This window comes from Pseudophryne corroboree, chromosome 4 (genome assembly GCF_028390025.1).
Source record: "Pseudophryne corroboree isolate aPseCor3 chromosome 4, aPseCor3.hap2, whole genome shotgun sequence".
Classification (NCBI taxonomy): Eukaryota; Metazoa; Chordata; class Amphibia; order Anura; family Myobatrachidae; genus Pseudophryne; species Pseudophryne corroboree.
In genome coordinates this window covers 637,235,025-637,257,455 of record NC_086447.1, presented here as the reverse complement: position 1 = coordinate 637,257,455, position 22,431 = coordinate 637,235,025, and the positions used below count along the sequence as shown (strand labels likewise).

At 43.3% G+C, this 22,431-nt stretch overlaps 4 pseudogenes; 2 read left to right on the top strand and 2 right to left on the bottom strand.

Moving 5' to 3' along the window:
• Nucleotides 1–3,684: 3,684 nt before the first annotated feature.
• LOC134912902 (5S ribosomal RNA) lies at nucleotides 3,685–3,802 on the bottom strand (annotated as a pseudogene).
• A 120-nt stretch (nucleotides 3,803–3,922) lies between these two features.
• Nucleotides 3,923–4,040, bottom strand: LOC134913110 (5S ribosomal RNA; annotated as a pseudogene).
• A 3,612-nt stretch (nucleotides 4,041–7,652) lies between these two features.
• On the top strand, nucleotides 7,653–7,770 carry LOC134913469 (5S ribosomal RNA; annotated as a pseudogene).
• A 120-nt stretch (nucleotides 7,771–7,890) lies between these two features.
• On the top strand, nucleotides 7,891–8,008 carry LOC134913165 (5S ribosomal RNA; annotated as a pseudogene).
• The last annotated feature ends 14,423 nt before the right edge of the window (nucleotides 8,009–22,431 follow it).

The window sequence follows — 22,431 nt, the reverse complement described above, 5'->3', positions numbered from 1 at the left end:
AGAAACAGTGTTATTCTGAAGTATTTGTAAAGGACACTGTAACATGGAGATCCTTGTCATAATCAGACTAGGGTAAAAAAACAGGACATTTCTAATATTTAATCAGACATTCCTCAGTCTAATCTAGTATGATTATATTCTGTAGAATATTTTAAGCCTGCTATGCATTAAGGTATTACAAAGATGTATTATAAAGATGAATTCTGAAGTTGTAAAGAATTTATTATAGGAATATGCTCCATGAAATCTTTCATTAAGACCCCTACAGAGGGCATCGGCATTTGCATTTATTATGTACGCTAGACAGAAGTGCCGCTATACTGCTTTTATATGTATATGTGTATATATATATATATATATATAGAGAGAGAGAGAGAGAGAGAGAGAGAGAGAGAGAGAGAAAAGATTTCCCCAGGGAGCTTATCGTCCTTTGATATGTACAAGTTTACTAATACAATCTTAAAATTGAAGTTTTATTGTTATTTAAAACATACAATTGGTAAAAGCTGTTTGGCAATTTGCCCAAGTTGACAATAAAATGTATTTGTACAGACAATAGTTGTGTTGATATTAATCCATTTCAGTCAAAAAACAGTAAATGTTCTTTCTTGAAGCAATGACAGAGACCCTGTCCTAACCCAACGCGTTTCGTCCTACAGACTTCATCAGGGGTATAGTATGGCCAAAGGATCAAAATTTGGACAAATATCTTTCGTGTCTTCAAAGGCAATTTAATCATTTTAAAATTGGTATTGGACCAGATTTCACCGTATGGAATATCGATTGGAATTAGATATGAACCATTTGGTGATTATACACTAAGTAAGGCCTGGTTCAGAAAATTAATTTCAAACCATATTGGTAAAATCAAGCGCATGGAGCAGCTAATCACTGGATTACAACCAAGCGGAGTTTGAGATAGTGCCCTTAATGATCTGCATAGGTGGCTCAGCATCAGTGAGCCACCTATGCAGATCATTAAGGGCACTATCTCAAGAGTTTAGCCCTATTCAAACTCCGCTTGGTTGTAATCCAGTGATTAGCTGCTCCATGCACTTGATTTTACCAATGTGGTTTGAAATTAATTTTCTGAACCAGGCCTTACTTAGTGGATAATCACCAAATGGATCATATCTAATTCCAATCGATATTCCATACGGTAAAATCTGGTCCAATACCAATTTTAAAATTATTAAATTGCCTTTGAAGACACGAAAGATATTTGTCCAAATTTTGATCCTTTGGCACTATCTCAAGAGTTTAGCCCTATTCAAACTCCGCTTGGTTGTAATCCAGTGATTAGCTGCTCCATGCGCTTGATTTTACCAATATGGTTTGAAATTAATTTTCTGAACCAGGCCTTACTTAGTGGATAATCACCAAATGGATCATATCTAATTCCAATCGATATTCCATACGGTGAAATCTGGTCCAATACCAATTTTAAAATTATTAAATTGCCTTTGAAGACACGAAAGATATTTGTCCAAATTTTAATCCTTTGACCATACTATACCCCTGATGAAGTCTGTAGGACGAAACGCGTTGGGTTAGGACAGGGTCTCTGTCATTGCTTCAAGAAAGAACATTTACTGTTTTTTGACTGAAATGGATTAATATCAACACAACTATTGTCTGTACAAATACATTTTATTGTCAACTTGGGCAAATTGTCAAACAGCTTTTACCAATTGTATGTTTTAAATAACAATAAAACTAAAATTTTAAGATTGTATTAGTAAACTTGTACATATCAAAGGACGATAAGCTCCCTGGGGAAATCTTTTCTCTATTTCTTCCAATATCATATCCCATCTAACAGGGGGTATCTTTCCCTAAGGTGTAGCTCCCCATATCATATAGCGCGAGAAAGGTCTTATCCCTTTTTAGCGATATATATATATCTATATATATATATATACTTGCTGTTCTAGCCGTCCTTCGCACTGGAGTTTCTGATTTTCACGGTTGTAAATAGTCTGATGTTCACAACACATGTCTGTGGAAGTGTATCATGCCGTGAACAATGGAGATTTTGGAGTTGTTGATGCTTATCAGGCTGGGAAAGGTTATAAAACCATCTCTAAAAAGTTTGGACCCCGCCAATCAACAGGTAGATTGTGTACAAATGGAGGAAATTCCAGACCATTATTGTAGTGGTCGACATACAAATATCATGCCAAGAGCAAGGCATCTAACAGTTTGCAAGGTAACAAAGGAACCCAACGTAACCTCTAAGCAACTGAACGATTTTCTCACATTTGCTAATGTTAATGTTCATGAATCCACCATCAGGAGGACACTGAACAACAATTCTGTGCATAGCAGCATTGCAAGGAGAAAGTCGCTGCTCTCCAAAAGGAACATTGCTGATTGTTTTGTGTCCAAAATAGAGCTTTTTGGATTAAATGATAAGCGTTATGTTTGGAGAAAGGAAAACACTGTATTTCAGCATAAAAACCTCATATCATCTGTGAAACATGGTGATGGCGGTTTCATGGTTTTGGCCTGTTTTGCTGCATCTGGCCCAGGACGACTTGTCATCATTGATAGGACAATGAATTCTGAATTATACCAGAATATTTTTTGAAATGAAAAAATAAATAAATGGGCACATAATACACAGATGGATACAAATTCAGACAGATCCATATAGCTGCAGAGCACTGGTGACCTAGAGCAAAACGTTCCTAATATACCACTTCAAATTTAAGCACACGTATAGCAGAAATAGCATAACAGTATTGCAAATCAACAGAACATGGCTGGCCACGGGCTATCCACCTCTAAAATTCCCCAAAAAGAAAAAATAAGTACAAATCTGAACTTTATTTATCCTTATAGTATCTAGAGACCATCCACTTACCCCAAACCATAATTATTTTTTTTTCCGCTTTCCTAGCCAAGAACACAAACTTTTCATGTGCAATGGTTTCATTGATCAAAGAGATCCATACCTTAGGTACCGGGCCTCTCCAGCCAACCACAACCTAGCTATACAAACCTTCGCTAGAGCACATAAATTAACAACATACCGCCTGCTGGGCGGATCTAGAGCCTCTTCGTCTATAGCCAGTAATACACACGTTCCAGGCATAAGTATGGGAGAGGGAGTACCTGTATCAATTATGACACGTATAACTTCTTAAAAACAAAGTTGTGGATCTGCACCAGCTCTATGATTAAGTGTTTAGAATAAGAAAGAAGATAGATATATATATATATATATATATATATAATACCAAAATACTGACTATTATTATAAATTATAAATAGTACTACGTTTTGGCGGTGCTCCCATGGATTTTGTAGTTAACCTACAGGAAGAAGACAAGAGAAAGACAAAATAACCTTGTGTGGAAGCACTCATTAATTAAATATGAAAAAGATGTGAAGAGAATATATGGTTGAGGAAAGGACCCCTTTGAGTCCTACCTCAAAAAGATAGAATAAAACTTGACTTTTATTGGTTTACTTATAAAAATTCACTGGGGTGAACAAAGGTAAATGATAACAAAAATCTAGATTGCCATTGTACCAAATATGGTTCTAGATGTGGCAGGTGAAAATATTGGTATAATTTTAGTATAATTGTTTGGAAAAAACAATATATATAGGTCACAGAACAATCGGAATGTATGGTAAGCTTTGCGGAAAATGATATTGGATTTCCTGAAGGAAAAAGGCCCACAGCACCTAGTATTCCCTGGAGGTCTCCCATCCACGTACTGACCAGGCCATACCTGCTTAGCTTCCAAGATCGGACGTGATCGGGCGTATTCAGGATAGTATGGCCGTGGGCCAATTGTATCAGGAATTAGGATAATTTTTGTGCTGATTTAAGAAATTCATATATGATCAACTGAAGGGTTATGTGAATATAATCAAATAGTTGATTTATTGTAAAGTCTCCTGAAAAACTGGCCCACAGCACCTAGTATTCCCTGGAGGTCTCCCATCCATGTACTAACCAGGCCATACCTGCTTAGCTTCCAAGATCAGACGAGTTCGGGCGCATTCAGGGAAGTATGGCCGTGGGCCGTTTAATTCAAGAAGTAAGTAAATGTAAGTAAATTTATAGTCAGCAATCACTTGTTGACTATAAATGAGTAAATTCAAACCTAAAGAATAAATATAAAGCAGGCACTTGGATTGTCAGACCCAATGGGGGGGTCCGATATGCTATTTAAATATAGATACAATGTTAGAAGTTGCCACTTTGAGTATGTCCACTGTAGATAAGCAATAAACTTAGATTATGTTGCAAAAAATTAATTAATTCAGAGCAGCGATAATAAAGGTTCTCTTGTCCCTGTTTAGAGACAATAGCAATTAGCAATACAATTCCTATTTGATAAGACTGGCGATGCAGTTATTGTTTAGAGATGAGTAGTTTCAATCCTAAAAATAATACAAACGTGGGCACTGGATTTGTCGAACCCAAATAGAAGGATCTATGTGCTGTTTTGATACAGACACAGTTCTTAAAATTCCCACCTCCTAAGTAAGTTTGCAAGCTGTAAATGGCTGAAAATGAATTTAAAGTATCAGACGATTAAATAAGAGCAGCAAAAAATGAAAGTTTTTGTTCCTATGTGGAAACGATAGTTGCAATGTTGGTATTAGCCACTTTCAATTTAAATCTGTCTATTGTGGATGACCAACTGACTGGATTGTGTTACAAAAAGAAATTTTTTTTTTTTTTTTTTGAGAGCAGTCAAAATAAATGTTCTTTGTTCCTGTATAGAAACAATATTGGCTAGCAATATAATTCCTGTGTGATAAGGCTGGCGGTGCTATTATTTATTGTCAAAAAATGAGTTCAATCCTGAAAAAATACTAATAATAAGAGTAGCAAAAAATGAAAAATGAAAGTCTTTTTTCCTGTGTGCTTACAATACAATTCCTTAAATGAATGTTAATAGGATCATTCCTAAATACACGTAAGCCCCGTGAACAAGCCTAGTTCACAGGTGAAACGTACGTCGGAATTAGACGTCCATACAGTGACGTCACTGCGGCTTTGCCCTCTCCGGAACAGGCGGCCGCACGGTCTCAGACCACGGAGCACGGTCACGATCTTCAATCAAGTTACACCCACCGGCTGCCGGGATATCTACATCTCTGGAAGTGGTAACTTTGTATACAGTGTCTGTTCTTCAGCAGCGCCTTAGATCTTCAATTTGGGTCTAACAACTCCAGTGCCTGCTCCATACGTGTACTTAGGAATGATCCTATTAACATTCATTGGGGTGGGTGTGGGGTGCGGTGGCCCCTGTGTCGGTATGGCTGGGCTGCTTCAGGTCGGCACACCCTAACACTTTATTAACACTTATTATTTTTCCTATCACTTTGTATATATTATTTTAATCACACCACTTACATAGCACTTCTGTGCTTCATATTAACCCCTATTAATTCTCACCTGTGTGCTGACCTGGGGTGGCCGACCTGTGCCGACATCGTGGGGTCCTGCACCCCAGGCCCATACCCAGTATTAGGGACCCCCAGTGACGGAGAAGCCTTGTCGATCGGCCTGGGGGCTTAACCCTATATCTGCAGATATACGCAACTAAGATCTCCGTATTATCTGACTATTATTATGTAGTAATATTATTCACTCGGTGTGCATTAGGGAACACAGTTTTTTTCCTACACAGAATTACCCCTCCCCTTTTAGCACCTGAGTGACATTACAATCTGATTGAGCAGCTTTCCACTTTGTGTATTGTATATAGAGAGGCATAAATGGGTCAGCATTAGGAGGGATTGCTGACTCCAGAAGTGCCATAGGGGAAGCCAGGGGTATCCCCAGGTAAGCTGGCTCTCAGATGCTGTAGGTGCCATTACCATGTGGCCTTACACTGGGAATTTAACCCAGATATATTTGTAATTATTTATGGGGTGGGTGTGGGGTGCGGTGGCCCCTGTGTCGGTATGGCTGGGCTGCTTCAGGTCGGCACACCCTAACACTTTATTAACACTTATTATTTTTCCTATCACTTTGTATATATTATTTTAATCACACCACTTACATAGCACTTCTGTGCTTCTTATTAACCCCTATTAATTCTCACCTGTGTGCTGACCTGGGGAGGCCGACCTGTGCCGACATCGTGGGGTCCTGCACCCCAGGCCCATACCCAGTATTAGGGACCCCCAGTGACGGAGAAGCCTTGTCGATCGTCCTGGGGGCTTAACCCTATATCTGCAGATATACGCAACTAAGATCTCCGTATTATCTGACTATTATTATGTAGTAATATTATTCACTCGGTGTGCATTAGGGAACACAGTTTTTTTCCTACACAGAATTACCCCTCCCCTTTTAGCACCTGAGTGACATTACAATCTGATTGAGCAGCTTTCCACTTTGTGTATTGTATATAGAGAGGCATAAATGGGTCAGCATTAGGAGGGATTGCTGACTCCAGAAGTGCCATAGGGGAATCCAGGGGTATCCCCAGGTAAGCTGGCTCTCAGATGCTGTAGGTGCCATTACCATGTGGCCTTACACTGGGAATTTAACCCAGATATATTTGTAATTATTTATGGGGTGGGTGTGGGGTGCGGTGGCCCCTGTGTCGGTATGGCTGGGCTGCTTCAGGTCGGCACATCCTAACACTTTATTAACACTTATTATTTTTCCTATCACTTTGTATATATTATTTTAATCACACCACTTACATAGCACTTCTGTGCTTCTTATTAACCCCTATTAATTCTCACCTGTGTGATGACCTGGGGTGGCCGACCTGTGCCGACATCGTGGGGTCCTGCACCCCAGGCCCATACCCAGTATTAGGGACCCCCAGTGACGGAGAAGCCTTGTTGATCGGCCTGGGGGCTTAACCCTATATCTGCAGATATACGCAACTAAGATCTCCGTATTATCGGACTATTATTATGTAGTAATATTATTCACTCGGTGTGCATTAGGGAACACAGTTTTTTTCCTACACAGAATTACCCCTCCCCTTTTAGCACCTGAGTGACATTACAATCTGATTGAGCAGCTTTCCACTTTGTGGTCATCCACAATAGACAGATTTAAATTGAAAGTGGCTAATACCAACATTGCAACTATCGTTTCCACATAGGAACAAAAACTTTCATTTTTTGCTGCTCTTATTTAATCGTCTGATACTTTAAATTCATTTTCAGCCATTTACAGCTTGCAAACTTACTTAGGAGGTGGGAATTTTAAGAACTGTGTCTGTATCAAAACAGCACATAGATCCTTCTATTTGGGTTCGACAAATCCAGTGCCCACGTTTGTATTATTTTTAGGATTGAACCTACTCATCTCTAAACAATAACTGCATCGCCAGTCTTATCAAATAGGAATTGTATTGCTAATTGCTATTGTCTCTAAACAGGGACAAGAGAACCTTTATTATCGCTGCTCTGAATTAATTAATTTTTTGCAACATAATCTAAGTTTATTGCTTATCTACAGTGGACATACTCAAAGTGGCAACTTCTAACATTGTATCTATATTTAAATAGCATATCGGACCCCCCCCATTGGGTCTGACAATCCAAGTGCCTGCTTTATATTTATTCTTTAGGTTTGAATTTACTCATTTATAGTCAACAAGTGATTGCTGACTATAAATTTACTTACATTTACTTACTTCTTGAATTAAACGGCCCACGGCCATACTTCCCTGAATGCGCCCAAACTCGTCTGATCTTGGAAGCTAAGCAGGTATGGCCTGGTTAGTACATGGATGGGAGATCTCCAGGGAATACTAGGTGCTGTGGGCCAGTTTTTCAGGAGACTTTACAATAAATCAACCATTTGATTATATTCACATAACCCTTCAGTTGATCATATATGCATTTCTTAAATCAGCACAAAAATTATCCTAATTCCTGATACAATTGGCCCACGGCCATACTATCCTGAATACGCCCGATCACGTCCGATCTTGGAAGCTAAGCAGGTATGGCCTGGTCAGTACGTGGATGGAAGACCTCCAGGGAATACTAGGTGCTGTGGGCCTTTTTCCTTCAGGAAATCCAATATCATTTTCCTCAAAGCTTACCATACATTCCGATTGTTCTGTGACCTATATATATTGTTTTTTCCAAACAATTATACTAAAATTATACCAATATTTTCACCTGCCACATCTAGAACCATATTTGGTACAATGGCAATCTAGATTTTTGTTATCATTTACCTTTGTTCACCCCAGTGAATTTTTATAAGTAAACCAATAAAAGTCAAGTTTTATTCTATCTTTTTGAGGTAGGACTCAAAGGGGTCCTTTCCTCAACCATATATTCTCTTCACATCTTTTTCATATTTAATTAATGAGTGCTTCCACACAAGGTTATTTTGTCTTTCTCTTGTCTTCTTCCTGTACGTATAACTTCTTTCCAGAACACAGAGATCGTAGGGCAGGCATTCCCAACCACGGTCCTCAAGGCACACTAACAATGCAGGTTTTAGTGATATCCAGGCTGCAGCACAGATGGTTAAATCAAAATAACTGAGATGCTAATTAAATCACCTGTGCTGCAGCCTGGATATCACTAAAACCTGCACTGTTGGTGTGCCTTGAGGACCGTGGTTGGGAATGCCTGTCGTAGGGCATGATCAAAGCAGATGCCAAAAGTCAGTTCCTAAGCTTCCACACTTAGGGCACCCCGAGCTATGAGATCCCCCAATATGAGCCAGCCTCACTGGGGTCATATACACCTTATGCAGTATATATAATTGCTGGTATCTAACGGAGGAAATAGAGAGCTGATGGGACCCCAAAGCATTCTTCCATACATCATCCGACAACAAACCTACATCCGACTCCCACTTACCCCGAAGAGAAGCGAGAGGGTCGGTATGGTGCATCTGGAGTATACGACCATATATCCTAGGAACTAAGTGCCCAGAGTCCAGCGTCTGCAACATTAATTTGACCGGGGAGTCAACGAGAATTGGAGGGCCATCAGGAAATTGGGCAGCCAAAGCATGTCGCAGTTGAAGGAACCTAAAGAAAAACCCTGATGGGACATTATGCTCTAGTTGAAGTTGCTGAAATGATTTAAGCATCCCATCACTATATAAGTGGCCAAAGAGTACACTCCCTATCTTCCCCACACCTCCTGGACTTGCAGCTGACACAGCTCTGGCAGACCGTAAATATTATCTAGTGGGGTATCAGTATCGACACCGTGACCCTGCATCACAGAATACACCGATTTCCAAATCAAAATGGATTGTTTTATAAGCGGCAGTGTGGACATTTTGACGTTGCTGCAGAGGAGCAGCTGTAGTGGGGAACCACCAGGGTAATCATGAAGCAGCATCAGTGAATGCAAGGCCAAGGCATCAAGATCGTTCACCCATTCCCAGACATGTGCCAGCTGTGCTGCATAGTAATAAAAATGGAAGTTGGGAAGAGCCAATCCCCCCAATTCCCGTGTCCTGGTCAGGGTATCCAGTTTCAAACGTGCCCGCTTACTAGCCCATATCAAAGAGGAAAGCAAACCATCTATTTGCTTGAAAATCTTCATCAGGATATAAACAGGAGACTGCTGTAAAATATATAAAAGTTTGGGCTGGAAAACCATTTTTACCATATTAACTCTCCCTGTAACCGTCAATGGTAGCTTGCCCCAGGTTTTCACTTTACCGCGAAGGTACGTTATTTGAGGTGTAATATTAAGGGAGGAGAAGTTCTGAGGATCATTAGACACCCAAATGCCCAGATATCTGAAGGAGTCCACGCACCGCAATGGGAGAGGAATCAATGGGGAGGCAGGAATCTCCCCCCGGAGTGGGATAATAGAGGATTTCTCCCAATTAATCAGGAGCTCAGAGTATCGCCCGAACTCGTTAATAATTTTTAAGATCCTAGCCATAGACTCAGCATAGCAATCCACAAACAATAGATTGTCATCAGCATATAAGGCCACCCTATCCTCCCAGACACCCACCTTAAAACCAGAGATCCACACGTCTGCTCTCAAGAGGCATGCAAGGGGTTCAATAGCCATGGCAAACAGAGTAGGGGACAATGGGCATCCCTGTCGCTTACCTCTAGATAAAGGAAAGGAATGAGATACAAAGCCATTTATCGCCACTCTAGCTAAAGGAGAGGAGTGCATTAATCGGACATATTTAATAAAATGCGGGCCTACACCAAATCTACGCATGATTTCCCACAAATAATCCCACTCCACAGAATCAAAAGCTTTAACGGCATCTAATGAAACAATTATAGAGGAGAAAGAGTCTTCTTGGGGAATTTGTAAGTGAGTAAACAAACGTCTAAGATTAATGGAAGTTGATTTATTGGGCATAAATCCCATCTGATACGGGTGTATTATATGAGAGATAACTGAATTCAATCTACCCGCCAGTACCTTGGCCAAAATTTTAACATCAGTGGGCAAAAAGGATATAGGGCGATAGGACTCCACTTTCCTAAGATCCTTGTCAGGCTTAGGAAGAACCACACTCATTGCTTCCGCCATAGATGGAGGGAGAGACTCCTGTGCAAAAATTTGGCTATACAACTCAAGTAAATGAGGGACGAAGAAATCCAAGTGTTGCTTACATACCTCTGAAGGTATGCCATCTAAGCCCGAAGCCTTGCCACCAGGGGAGGCCTTATCAGCAGCCATAATTTCTTCAGGTGAGATGGGCGCCTCCAAAAGATCGTAAGCTTCACAGGACAAGGTGGGGAAACGAATGGTGTCTAAATATTCGTCCAATTGCAACGAAGTACAATCTAGTTTAGAACTGTACAAACATCTATAATATGACACAAATTCAGACGCAATCTGTGGAATCTGCGTTAAAGAAACACCATCCGTGGATATGATTTCAATCACAACATTAGTTGTCCTATCCCCCCGTGCGAGGGAAGCCAGGTATGTTCCCGGCCTATCACCAGTAGCATAAAAGGTATGGGAAGAAAAAAGGAGTCTATGCTGAGTCTTTTCCATTAAGTAATCTTTCCATTCTCTTTGGGTCGACAGCCAGGTTAATTTAGAACTGTCTGAAAAATCCTGCAAATACTGTGATTCCACAGCGACACTCTATGCCTCCAGCACAACCTCCCAACGCCTATAAGAGGACTTCAAATTAGACACCCGTTTAATCAGCGTCCCCCTCAGAAACGCCTTGAAAGTGTCCCATAGGTTAGAAATAGCTTTTTCGGCAATGTTCATTTCAAAGAACTCCCGCTATGCGGCCACCAATTCAGAGCCATCCCCCATGTTTACAAGCCAAAAAGGATTAAACTTCCATATGGCCTGGCCCTTAGAACAGGGGAAACCTAAGGTAAAAGTCAAGGGGGATTGATCTGATATACCCCTAGTCTCATATCTAATACCACTAACCCGGGGAACCATGTCACTCGAGAGGAGGGCCAGGTCAATCCTAGAGAACGAAGAATGAGAGTGAGAAAAACAGGAGTATTGTTTAAGAGACGGATGCCTCAATCCCCAGGGATCGACCAGGCCCAACCCCGATACCACATCAGCAAAAGTGGATTTTACAGGATGCACAGTAGATGGAGATATAGAAAACCTGTCCAATGCCACATCCAACACATTATTGAAATCCCCCAGGCAAATAACAGATATCCTGGGATACGAGGCCATAAACCCAGCAGCCTTCTTAAGAACATCAGGAGAGTAAGGGGGAGGCACATATACAGCTAGAAGGAGTACAGGAGCATAAAACAATCTACATTTCAAAAATACATATCTCCCCCAGGGATCCGTTTGTATAAACTCCAACACAACACCTAACAGAAGGTCCAGAGAGCATGGTGTCAATTTTTGCAGATGATACCAAATTGTGTAAAGTTATAAATGCGGAGGGGGATGCTGAGTCGCTTCAGAACGACTTAGTTAAATTAGAAGCTTGGGCAGCGAAATGGAGAATGCGCTTCAATACAGACAAGTGTAAGGTAATGCACTGTGGTAACAAGAACAAAAATAACACCTACCTACTAAATGGGGTAAAATTAGGGGATTCTGTACTGGAAAAGGACTTAGGTGTCCTCACAGATAGCAAACTAAGCAGTAGTACCCAAAGTAGGACTGCAGCAAAGAAGGCTAAGATATTAGCATGCATAAAATGGGGAATTGATGCTAGGGACGAGAGTATTATACTCCCGTTATATAAATCACTTGTGAGGCCACACCTTGAATACTGTGTACAATTCTGGGCACCTTACTACAAAAAGGATATCCTGGAGCTAGAAAAGGATCAGAGGCGGGCGACCAAACTAATTAAGGGTATGGAGACGCTGGAATACGAGGAAAGGCTTGCAAGACTAGGCATGTTTACACTAGAAAAGAGGAGATTAAGAGGGGACATGATCAACATTTACAAATATATAAGGGGACAATATACAGAGCTTGCTCAGGACATGTTTTTGGTTAGATCAACACAGAGAACTCGTGGACACTCGCTCAGGTTAGAGGAGAGGAGATTCCGCACAATACGGCGTAAAGGCTTTTTTACGGTAAGGATGATACGTGTTTGGAATTCCCTGCCTGAGGGAGTTGTAATGGCTGACTCAGTCAACACCTTTAAGAATGGGTTAGATAAATTCCTAATGGATAAGGATATCCAGGGTTACGGGGCATAGTCATGCACTATGGTTATTATAAAAAAGAGATGTAAAACGTAACGGCAGTCATCAACTTCAGTCAAAATTTTATACAAAATAATCGTGCATAGGAGACCACAAATAGGTTGAACTCGATGGACAATTGTCTTTTTTCAACCATAGATACTATGTTACTATGTTACAAAGGGGACGGTCCTTCTAATAAGAACCGACACTCCACGAGAGGTAGAAGTGTACATTAAGTGGTACGCCCGTCCCACCCAGGGTCTCTTCAAAGAAAGAATCTTACCGCCCACCAAATGAGTTTCCATAAAACAAACAATGTCAGCAGCATATTGTCTAATCTGGCGGAGTACCAGGGACCTCTTAATTTTATCATTGAGCCCTCTCACATTCCATGACATTAAGCCCAGCCATGAGAAGTCAGAAAACATAATACAGACCCCATCCTGCAGCCAGCCAAATTCGCCATGCAAGTGTGCAATTGTCGGACACCAGTGCCTAAAAAATATAGCAGCAATCCACATACAATCAAAACATAAACATCCATACATACAACAACCATAGTGTCACAACTGAGGGCTGGTGCTGACCAGGGGGAAGCCTCAGTTGTAGGGGCTGAGGTATATGTGTATCTGAGAGACAGTACAGGGTTCTTGGACATGCAGGGAACCTTTAGAACAAATGCCCGAAGGCGTGACCACGACAACAAGGGAAAGTTCAAAGGTTTTATTAAACACAGTTCAGAGGAATACTGTTGACTTGGTACTGGTAATAGGAAACAGTTCAGAGGAATACCGATGATAGAAAACCGATGGAGACTTGGGATCGATGGCGGAACACCGATGGAGACTTGGGATCGATGGCGGAACACCGATGGAGACTTGGGATCGATGGCGGAACACCGATGGTTACTGGCAGGGCAGAGCACCGCTGGAAGCTAGAAGCTGGAAGCCGGTCTCGGGTAACTGCCAGTCACAGGGTGCAATGTTGAGACACTGCAGAGTCAGGCTGTACTGCAGAGAAAGTCCATGGGAGAACTGCACACTGGAATCACTGAAGACAATTGAAGCACTGACCATCTTTCCAGCCCAGGAACAAGATATTTATACCAGCTGGGAAACAGGGATTGGCTGGCTGATTAAGCAGAGTCTAGAGTGCAGCTGCTGGGTAATTAGGTAGAAACCAGAGTGCAGCTCATAGGCTGAAAAGCAACATGTGATGAAAGCAAACATGGCTGCGCCCATGTTTGCTTTTGGAGGGAAAGATTGTTTGTAACTTGCATGTGAGCTTTAACCATGAAGCTGCCAGAATCACAGTAAAGAGTTTAGAGACAATGAGATGCAGCGTGCTGCATGCAGACAGTGCAGATGGAATCCAGGCTTGGAACACTGGGACAGTCTCAGGAGGCATTTGGAATGTAAATACTGATAAGGAATTACCTGGATCGTGACACATAGAGTAGCACAAACCCCCTTCCCCCACCCTGTATACCACCCCAACATGTTGCATACTTGGATCCCAAAACAAAATACAAATTCCTAGGAAATAGAACAAATAAAAATGTGTTGCACCATAAACTGATGCAGACACACCCTAGATGGGGCCAAGAATATAATGGCTCTTGTGAACGAGAGATAGCCTCCAGCCATCAACCACAACACCCCTGAAAAAATTAAGGGTGAATCATATAGATCCTCCCCCTAGGACTGTAGAATATACAAAATAAAACATATACGGATAATGTAGAACCATATACATCTAGCCATATATAACCCCCCCCCCCCCCCCTCTCCCTGAAATACAAAAAAAAGCATCTCAGATTAGGTAGACAAAAGAGAAATATAAAAACAAAGAGCACATCTAGGCAGTTGAAACGGAGCAGCAGAGGAGGAAAAAGGAACCTGAAACCATGACACTTCCACATCTTGCTACTCCACAATAAACAGCATATAAACATTTATGATATATCAAAAAAGGGTTCTGCAACCAGAGCCCCACGGAAGAATCAGGGATCAGCAAGAGCACGCCTTGCCAGGAATCTTCTGTCCAGCCATATCATAGCCTCACGAGGAGTCGTGAAGAATTTTGTTTCACCATCAGCCACCACCCGCAGTATCGATGGAAAGAGCATAGCATATGGCAGGTCAAATTCACAGAGCCTCCTTTTAACAGGCAAGAACTGAGCCCTATCTTTCTGCACATCCACCGCAAAGTCCGGGAAGACCGATATTGGCGACCCTTTCCATTTTAAAGGACCTTTTGTACGAGCAAGTTTCAGAACAATGTCCCGAACACGGAAATGGAGGAATTTAGCAATGAAGGTACGGGGTGGGGCCCCCGGAGGTAATGGGCGCATCAGAACTCTATGAGCCCGTTCAACAGTGAAGAAAGGCAAACATTCCTCGGACCCAAAGGCCTACTGGAGCCATTTTTCGAGAACGTCTTCAGGAGATGAGCCCTCCTCCTTCTCTGGTAAGCCGATGAAGCGGACATTATTGCGCCGTAAGCGACCCTCCTCAGCTTTTTGCGGCCATCGGTCATCTGTGATTCCAAAGCGTCAGTACGTCGTCCCAGTGGGGCGACAGAGTCCTCAACATTGGAGATACGGGTCTCAGCCTCTCCCACCCTCAACCTCACCCACTGGAGATCTTGATGGATAATGGAGAGTTCAGATTGCACCTGCCCAATTTTATCAGCCAAGCGAGCCTCACTGGCAGTCACCGCGTCCAGCACTCTCTGTAATGCAACATCCAGTGGGTCAGAGGAGGCAGAACTGTATGCAAGAGACGGGGGCGATGCCTCAGGTCGCACAGTCTCTCCCCTCTGCTGTTGAGGGCCAGGGTTACGGACAAACTTCTCCATCGCACCCGCCGCCGCGATGTGCTGACAGCCTCTCACCATTTTGGACAACACAATGCCGCAACACTCGACCAGCAGGATATATCAAAGCAAATGCAGGCAGAGAAGGGGGACATTTGCCCAACACACTATGAAGAGGCCCACAGGTGCAGGAAAATATATATAGGTAAAAAAAGTAGGTCCAGGGTTCTCGGCTGAATTGCTGAGTATCGACTCAATGGGGCCAGATGTATAAGGGCTGCAGCAGGGAACAATCCAGAATCCCACTAAAATAAGTCCTGTAAGGCACAGAAAGTCAGTCCACAACAGTGTCTCCCGGGCTAGGCAGGGGAGCGGCACCCCATAATATTATGGACAAAGGCAGGCAGCTACATCAGCCAGCAGAGCAGGAGGTGGGGGGAGAGGATGCACCCAGCCTCTATTGCACCCAGCCTTTATCACACCCAGCAGTGGCTCCCAACAACAACAGCGCTCCCCACAGTACCAGTCCAGGGCCCTGACTACCCGATGCTGCACGGAGCGCAAGCAGGGATGACGTCAGCGGGACCAGGGAACGAGCATTGGGCTGGCAGCGGCGGGCAGCGCAGGACAAACGTGGCTGCTGCACAAGGAGCTCCTCAGGCGGCCACACGGGTACACGGAGCGGCAGGCACTGACACTACACACCCGCCAGTAAGCTCCGGCCGGCTGCAGCAGGCGGTGGTGAGAAGCGGGAGGCCGGACTTCCGTGATGACGGGGAGCGCGAGCCCACGGCTTCTTACGCGGCCCAGCGCATGCCAGGGCACCTGCACAGATCGGCTTCAAGGTATATTATAAACGGAAGTCACTGGTCCAATTCCTCTCCAGGGGGGGCACCAAGCAATCAGACTGCCATAGCCCAAATAACAGACCCCGGGGGGGGGGGGGGGGGGAAGCAGGATATAACTTTAGGATATCGTGGCTGGAGAGCTGCACACTGAGTGCTACTCCATGCCCGTCCAGGCCAAGCCCCCTATACCAGAATATTTTAAAGGAAAATGTCAAAATATCTGTCCATGAGCTGCATCTCAAGAGAATGTGGGTCATGCAGCCAAACAACAACTCAAAGCACACAAGTCATTCGACCAAAGAATGGTTAAAGGAGAATACATTTCAAGTTTTGGAATGGCCAAGTCAAAGTTTTCAACTTAATCCAATCGAAATGTCGTGAAAGGACCTGAAGCAAGCAGTTCATTGAAGGAAAACCACCGAAATAACAGAATTGAAGCTAATTTGTACGGAGGAATGGGGTAAAATTGCTTCAAGCTGATGTTCAGGGCTAATCAACAATTACTGGAAAGTTTAAATTCAGTTTATGCTGCACAAGTAGGTCATACCAGATACTGAAAGCAAAGGTATACATACTTTGCCATTCACAGATATGTGATAGTGGATAATTTTCCTTAATAAAAAAATGAGCACCTCTTATTTTCTGTCTCTTTTTTTTATTTGGTTCTCCTTAACTACTTTATCTACTATTAGAACTTGTGTGAAAATCTTTGGTATTCCTTTCTGGGATAACATCTGCTGAAAGTCTTTTATTCTTTCATCCCTTGTGAACATATCAATTAAAAATACAGTGAGGAATAAGAATAAGTTTAATTGTCTATTTGTAAGACAACATAATGCATGTAGTAACAAGGTCCGAAGAATTTTGGGAAAATACTGGTATTTAATTACATTGGATCCAAGCTTGTTAAAACATGTTACAGAAAAAACAAAATTGGTATTTACTGTAGATGTGCACAAACTTTAAAGAGTTACCTGTGACTGAGTCTGTTACCTCTAGTTCAAGGACAATCTAATCGAGTCTAATCAAAGCTCCACAATGTTTTTAAATAGAACCCAAGATTTTTATGCCTGCGGGAATTGTAAGATAAGTTCACAAGGGCTCAAAAGATAAAAGACTTTCAGCGGATGTCATCCCAGAAAGGAATATCATGTGAAGGGTTTCATTAATTGTAATACTATGTATGTAGTCTATATGTTGATCTGTGGGTGCGGGGCAAGATATATTGGTAGAATTAAGAGAGCACTAAAAGTTTGGATATTAGAGCATGTAAGGAACGTAAAAAATCAGGTTGATAACCATAGTGCCCCGCAACAGTTTAAAGTATGTCCAAATAGTGACTCGCAAACACTGATGTTAGACCAACGAGGGGGGGAAAGACTGAATTTGTTGTCCAAAAGATTAAACTTTAGATTATTTCCTAATGGAATGAATGAGGGAATTGATATAACCCCTTTTTTTAGATAATATTACATATGATCTGTAATTAATAAAACCGAGGAATAATGTGTATGCATTTGTTGTTTAATGGCTGGAAACAAATGATGAAGTTATTTGTTTCTGTTAACTGAAAAATAAGAGATATTATTGACATGTATTTTATGTATTATATGTATAACCATATGAAATATTTGATTGGTGGATAGCATCGTTAAAAGAGAGAGTTGAGAGATGCTGGATCAGCCCCCTGATGAAGTCCAAGTGACGAAACACTTGGACGTTTTGATGGTGGAATGACCTGTCCTGCCATGGAGGTCTGAATACGCCACTTGTTCTTTGCACACTTGTTTGAGGTTGATGTTATAATAATAATAATAATAATAATAATAATTTTATTTATATAGCGCTCTTTCTCCAATAGGACTCAAGGCGCTTAACAGATACGTAGCATAATATAGTACAGAAAATAATGAAGTACATTTTCATAAAATACAGAAGCATGTAGATACTAAAAGGGACATGATGGAAATGCTTGAGTAAACAGGAAAGTCTTGAGTCTACTTTTGAAGGATTCTGTAGTTGGGGTCTCTCGCACTGTGCGGGGAAATGAGTTCCATAGAGACGGAGCAGCATGACTAAAAGCTCGAGCCCAGGATGAATTACGGGAGATTCTAGGTACTGCTAAAAGTCCTTCATCTACAGATCGCAGTAATCGAGTGGGGCAGTATGGGTCAGAAGCTGCTTCAGGTACCTTGGGCCCTGGTCATGTAATGCTTTGAAACTCAGTAAGCCAATACTGAAGATGATTCGCCATCTTACAGGCAGCCAGTGAAGGGAGTAGAGGATGGGTGTTATGTGGCTAGAACGGGGCTGGTTGGTTAACAGCCTGGCAGCTGTGTTTTGCACCAGCTGTAAACGGTGCAATTCTTTTGCTGGGAGACCAAGGTAGAGGACATTACAGTAGTCTTGCTTGCAGTGGTTTATCCCGCCACCATTGGTACATGATTCATTATGTCTTTTTATGTGATTGTTTTAAAAAAGGTCTGTTTTATGCACTATGGAGAGCACCCTTCTTTCTAATTGAGTTGAAAAAATAAGATTTTACTCACCGGTAAATCTATTTCTCGTAGTCCGTAGTGGATGCTGGGGACTCCGTAAGGACCATGGGGAATAGCGGCTCCGCAGGAGACTGGGAACAACTAAAAGAAAGCTTTTAGACTACCTGGTGTGCACTGGCTCCTCCCACTATGACCCTCCTCCAAGCCTCAGTTAGGATACTGTGCCCGGAAGAGCTGACACAATAAGGAAGGATTTTGAATCCCGGGTAAGACTCATACCAGCCACACCAATTACACCGTCTAATTTGTGATACTATACTCAGTTAACAGTATGAAATATAACTGAGCCTCTCAACAGATGGCTAAACAATAACCCTTAGTTAGGCAATAACTACATACAAGTATTGCAGACAATCCGCACTTGGGATGGGTCGCCCAGCATCCACTACGGACTACGAGAAATAGATTTACCGGTGAGTAAAATCTTATTTTCTCTGACGTCCTAGTGGATGCTGGGGACTCCGTAAGGACCATGGGGATTATACCAAAGCTCCCAAACGGGCGGGAGAGTGCGGATGACTCTGCAGCACCGAATGAGAGAACTCAAGGTCCTCCTCAGCCAGGGTATCAAATTTGTAGAATTTTGCAAACGTGTTTGCCCCTGACCAAGTTGCAGCTCGGCAAAGTTGTAAAGCCGAGACCCCTCGGGCAGCCGCCCAAGATGAGCCCACTTTCCTCGTGGAATGGGCTTTTACCGATTTAGGATGCGGCAATCCAGCCGCAGAATGCTCCAGCTGAATTGTGCTACAAATTCAGTGAGCAATAGTCTGCGTAGAAGCAGGAGCACCTATTTTGTTGGGTGCCTACAGGATAAAAAGCGAGTCAGTTTTCCCGACTCCAGCCGTCCTGGAAATATAAATTTTTAAGGCCCTGACTACGTCCAGTAACTTGGAATCTTCCAAGTCCCTAGTAGCCACAGGCACTACAATAGGTTGGTTTAAGTGAAAAGCTGATACCACCTTAGGGAGAAACTGGGGACGAGTCCTCAATTCTGCCCTTTCCATATGGAAAATCAGATAAGGGCTTTTACATGACAAAGCCGCCAATTCTGACACACGCCTGGCCGAAGCCAAGGCCAATAACATGACCACTTTCCACGTGAGATATTTCAAATCCACAGTTTTAAGTGGCTCAAACCAATGTGATTTTAGGAAACTCAACACCACGTTGAGATCCCAAGGTGCCACAGGAGGCACAAAAGGGGGCTGAATATGTAGCACTCCCTTTACAAATGTCTGAACTCCAGGCAGTGAAGCCAGTTCTTTCTGGAAGAAAATCGACAGAGCCGAAATCTGGACCTTAATGGAACCCAAGTTTAGGCCCATAGTCACTCCTGACTGTAGGAAGTGCAGAAAACGACCCAGCTGAAATTCCTCTGTTGGGGCCTTCCTGGCCTCACACTACGCAACATATTTTCGCCAAATACGGTGATAATGGTTTGCGGTTACTTCTTTCCTGGCTTTTATCAGTGTAGGAATGACTTCCTCCGGAATGCCTTTTTCCTTTAGGATCCAGAATTCAACCGCCATGCCGTCAAACGCAGCCGCGGTAAGTCTTGGAACAGACAGGGCCCCTGCTGTAGCAGATCCTGTCTGAGCGGTAGAGGCCATGGGTCCTCTGATATCATTTCTTGAAGTTCTGGGTACCAAGCTCTTCTTGGCCCATCCGGAACCACGAGTATCGTTCTTACTCCTCGTTTTCTTATTATTCTCAGTACCTTTGGTATGAGAGGCAGAGGAGGGAATACATAAACCGACTGGTACACCCACGGTGTCACTAGAGCGTCCACAGCTATTGCCTGAGGGTCCCTTGACCTGGCGCAATATCTAGTTTTTTGTTTAGGCGGGATGCCATCATGTCCACCTGTGGCCTTTCCCAACGGTTTACCAACAGTTGGAAGACTTCTGGATGAAGTCCCCACTCTCCCGGGTGTAGGTCGTGTCTGCTGAGGAAATCTGCTTCCCAGTTGTCCACTCCCGGAATGAACACTGCTGACAGTGCTAAGACGTGATTTTCCGCCCATCGGAGAATCCTTGTGGCTTCTGCCATCGCCATCTTGCTTCTTGTGCCGCCCTGTCGGTTTACAAGGGCGACTGCCGTGATGTTGTCTGATTGGATCAGTACCGGCTGGTTTTGAAGCAGAGGCCTTGCCAGACTTAGGGCATTGTAAATGGCCCTCAGTTCCAGAATATTTATGTGTAGGGACGACTCCTGACTTGACCAAAGTCCTTGGAAATTTCTTCCCTGTGTGACTGCCCCCCAGCCTCGAAGGCTGGCATCCGTGGTTACCAGGACCCAGTCCTGTATGCCGAATCTGCGGCCCTCTTGAAGATGAGCACTCTGCAGCCACCACAGTAGAGATACCCTGGTCCTTGGAGACAGGGTTATCAGCCGATGCATCTGAAGATGCGATCCCGACCACTTGTCCAAGAGGTCCCACTGAAAGGTTCTTGCATGGAACCTGCCGAATGGAAATTTGCTTCGTAAGAAGCTACCAGTTTTCCCAGGACTCGTGTGCAGTGAAGCACCGATACCTGTTTTGGTTTCAGGAGGTCTCTGACTAGAGATGACAGCTCCTTGGCTTTCTCCTGCGGGAGAAACACTTTTTTCTGTTCTGTGTCCAGAACCATCCCCAGGAACAGTAGGCGTGTGGTAGGAACCAGCTGTGACTTTGGAATGTATAGAATCCATCCGTGCTGTTGTAGCACTTCCCGAGATAGTGCTACTCCGACCAACAACTGCTCCTTGGACCTCGCCTTTATAAGGAGATCGTCCAAGTACGGGATAATTAAAACTCCCTTTTTTCGAAGGAGTATCATCATTTCTGCCATTACCTTGGTAAAGACCCTCGGTGCCGTGGACAGTCCAAACGGCAGTGTTTGGAATTGGTAATGGCAATCCTGTACCACAAATCTGAGGTACTCCTGGTGAGGATGGTAAATGGGGACATGTAGGTAAGCATCCTTGATGTCCAGGGATACCATGTAATCCCCCTCCTCCAGGCTTGCAATAACCGCCCTGAGCGATTCCATCTTGAACTTGAATTTTTTTTATGTATGTGTTCAAGGATTTCAAATTTAAAATGGGTCTCACCGAACCGTCCGGTTTCGGTACCACAAACAGTGTGGAATAGTAACCCCGTCCTTGTTGAAGTAGGGGCACCTTGACTATCACCTGCTGGGAATACAGCTTGTGAATTGCCTCTAGCACAGCCTCCCTGCCTGAGGGAGTTGTCGGCAAGGCAGATTTGAGGAAACGGCGGGGGGGAGACGCCTCGAATTCCAGCTTGTACCCCTGAGATACTACTTGAAGGATCCAGGGATCCACCTGTGAGCGAGCCCACTGATCGCTGAAATTTTTGAGGCGGCCCCCCACCGTACCTGGCTACGCCTGTGGAGCCCCCGCGTCATGCGGTAGACTCAGAGGAAGCGGGGGAAGAATTTTGATTCTGGGAACTGGCTGACTGGTGCAGCTTTTTCCCTCTTCCCTCGTCTCTGTGCAGAAAGGAAGCGCCTTTGACCCGCTTGCTTTTCTGAAGCCGAAAGGACTGTACCTGATATTACAGTGCTTTCTTAGGCTGTGAGGAAACCTGAGGTAAAA